The sequence below is a fragment of the Poecilia reticulata genome, chromosome 6 (assembly GCF_904066995.2).
Source record: "Poecilia reticulata chromosome 6, P_reticulata-male-v2, whole genome shotgun sequence".
NCBI lineage: Eukaryota > Metazoa > Chordata > Actinopteri > Cyprinodontiformes > Poeciliidae > Poecilia > Poecilia reticulata.
The window spans coordinates 22,385,494-22,388,981 of NC_088835.1; the positions used below are offsets into that span (position 1 = coordinate 22,385,494).

General features: G+C 33.1%; 1 protein-coding gene across 2 annotated transcripts in view; it reads right to left on the reverse strand.

Moving 5' to 3' along the window:
• chd2 (chromodomain helicase DNA binding protein 2) overlaps nucleotides 1-3,488 on the reverse strand; it is a 28,720-nt gene that overhangs the window by 25,090 nt on the left and 142 nt on the right. For both annotated transcript variants that reach the window (XM_008412361.3, XM_008412360.3), the window contains exons 2-3: nucleotides 2,056-2,115; nucleotides 1,861-1,914 (exon numbers count right to left, since the gene is read on the reverse strand). The gene's annotated coding sequence lies outside the window, so the exon portion shown is untranslated. The remainder of the gene's footprint in view (nucleotides 1-1,860; nucleotides 1,915-2,055; nucleotides 2,116-3,488) is intronic.

Here is a 3,488-nt window from a genome sequence, read left to right on the forward strand (position 1 = left end):
AAACTGAAGTAAATTGGTTACTGAATTAATTACAAACTATTAATGCAGTAGTAAAACCTTTTTTTTAATTTTTTTTTTATTATTGTTTTGACGATATTAAAACAATTTCCACGGAACACAGAATTTACAGCATGGCGGTCATTTGATGAAATACACGTTTGGTACACGTTTAACATTTCCATCACGTGTACTTCTGTTTTGACAACCGATTGTATTCATTTAAGTGCAAAACTATTGTTTACTAAATTGTAACCAGCCAATTTAACATTTCCAAACATTTTTGTACTATGAAAATCCCCGTTTCCGCCAACAGGTGAACTGAAGAAGACGGGAGCTCAGTATGATCGGAAAATGATCAACAACAACTATTTTTTGTACTACATTATAAATATGGATATGAGTTAAGGTGAAAAACAAAATTGGGAGCATAGGTTGTTGGGACTTTAAAGCCACCACTAGGGGGCAATCAAACTTAAACACTTTTTAAGCCAGGGCTAGCCATAATTTTTCCTACCTTAATGTAATGTGTGAATTGACAGTAACCAATCTAGGTCAATCACTGCTATGCCTTTAAGTTGGTAAAGTAGTCACAGAGCAGAGTTGGTCAGTAAGTGTGACTGGGGGTTGGGATGTTATAGTCAACAAAGCTACAGTAGCTGCTTTGAATCAGTGATATTTGTAGTCAGCAGAGGGGTTGGCTTTTTTTTAGTCCAATTATCTTGATAGATAAGTTGGTAGTCATACATTTGCAGGGATAATTAAATAATGGGCAAGTGAAATTTTGCCTGATAAGAGTACTCTTGTCTTTGTAAAGGGTTTGTTAAGCTAACTTGCTAATTGAAAGCATATTACGTCATTGTGAAAAAGCAACACAGCTGGATGAAAATAAATAGCCGAATTTATCATCTGTAGCAGAGTGGAGTTCCAAATTAACGAATGAAAATTGTGTTAAAAGGGTTTTGTGTAACACAGCGGTTTATGTATTTTAAGGCGAGAGCATTCATAACAAACTAAAAAATCCCCAGTTAAGTAAAGCCATGCCCCACTACTTTTGGTTTGGCCATAGGTAGCCTGGATTTATTAAAGCAACATACATCTTACTTGAGTGTCACTTTCTATTGTGAAACATGTTCAATGTAAGTAAGTGTTGAACCAGTTTATCAGTAATGTCAAATTTGATTTTAATAAATATATGTGCATGGCAGGCTAGCTATTTATAATACATTCTCAATTAATTGAAATGAGATCAGATGTTGATTTTTGACATGGAATAGGGTGCTGAAGTTGACTCTTTGTTGTTATGCCTTGGACCTGCCAAAGGAGGCAGTCACATAGTTGAGGTTGCCTGAAATCGTGAAGTGAGGGGCATCAATACATTATAATAAATGGTAGTTCAGTCATTCATTGGCTACACAACTTTAGTAGCAAATTGTTTTGAGATATGCCAAGTGGTTCACCACGAGTTATCGATAGTTGTAAAAGTTTGTTTAAATTCGCAAATTTATCGCGAAACTGTATTTTGACAAGAGGTTATTGATATGACGTTTCCGTTTCTATGGCTGGAACCATGCAAAACGTATGTTTTGTAATATAAATACTTATACTAAAAAAGACGTAGTCAGGGTAACCTAGTTTCAAGCTAGCCAGTACCTGAGCCTGCCAGAAATACATAGTTTGTCACACATAAAACCACTTACAAGTACTCGTTTGCCAGAGCTTACATTTCTTTAAGATAATACGACAGATAAATCAGGAGCTGATTTATCTTTCGTATTAAGATAATACGAAACATATGACACAAATAACATACATTTGGTCATCTAACAACATTTTTCAATTTGTGTCAAGAATAATACTTACAGATTTCCAATGCAGAATGAATCCGTCAAAGTTCTTCAATTTGCGGCGCCTAACCTTTAAAACAGAAACATAACGATTCAGAAAAGACAAAGAGAAAACAGCACACCCTACTGGTTACACATATAAATGTATTGAAGTAAAGACAGAAAATTGTAACTGCACAGGACAGCTTGAATTACATAAAATAAAACATACCATTCTACATGTTCAAAGCAATCTTCAATTTGACGCTCTGCAAAACATCAATCGGAATTTCTGTAAAAAAAAAAAAAAAAAAAAGCATAATTGTGATTAGTCATGCCAAACAAATTTGCAAATTCTTATTACCAATAAAACCAGTAACCGATTTTCATGCCTACCATACATACATTTTAACTGGTAAATGGTTTATTGAATAGTGATAAAGTATTTGTTTATTTAGTCAATGAAAGGTTTGATTTTTGATGTACTTAGTGGTTCAAAATCCCAAGTAAATCTGCCTTAAACCGTGGCATCCATTTCAGAACAGCCTTCAGTCGACATTTTGTCTATGTGCTGGGTGATACTAATCCCTTGGATTTTAAAGTAGTGCCTGATTCAAATAACTAATTTAAGACTTGATATAATCTATTTCACTGTTTGACTTTAAAAGCAAATGTCTCAATATCCCTATTTGTGAGACAGAGAAACCATTATTAAGAGAAAATAATTTATTTATTTATTATATATCAAATAGATTTTCTTCATATTAACAAGTTTGGTTAGAATTTCTAACTTAAAATTCTTTACTGACATAAACTAAAGCAGGAATGTCCCAAAAAAAGAAAGACTTATGATAAATATCCATATTACTTCTCTATTCAGTACCTCAAAGGGTTAAAAGCCAACACCCTATTTTGTATTTCGACATATATCTAAGCTTTTATAACATAAAGAACCTTTAGTTAGCAATCAGGTCAAACATAGTAATGTGTGGGGTTCAAAAGTACAGAATTATTGTCAAAAGTTATATTTTTAACGTTTTAACAAGTTCTCACTATCTGTTACTATTGTTTAAAATGACTAAGCATTTTGAAAAACCCTTTTCCAGAAAATCTGCTGCAAACTACATTTGCAATCTTTATGAAATGATTATACCGAAAAAAGAAAGATTTTATTTATTTTTTGTTATTTCCAATCCGATGAAAAAGCTCAAAAACGGAATAAACTGAAAATAAACAAAAATGTACTTAAGGCTGTTGTGTTGTTTCCAACTGATGTCAATAAAACGTTTAAAAAACGAAAGATGAAGGCAATTGTCCTGTTTTTGTCGAGTAAAACCAGAGAAGAGTATTTTGCCCTCTCAAGGACAAAGCAAATTTTAAATGCGTAGGTTAAAATAACTCCAAATACATCAAGAATAAATGCACTTCTCCACACATGAACCGAGTTAGCTCAAAACACAGATAGCAAACATGCAAAATTTGTAAACTAAAACATAATTGTAAGCTTTTTACAGTATGCTAAAGGTTTTCTCCATTCTTCGAGGACAACACACCATGGCCATTTTTACAACACTGCGCCTAACTGTCGTTCTATCCACCATATTGCCATGCGCGCCTGATTCATATTTTACGGCTAATAATACAGGATTTCTCGCAGTTTCTTAC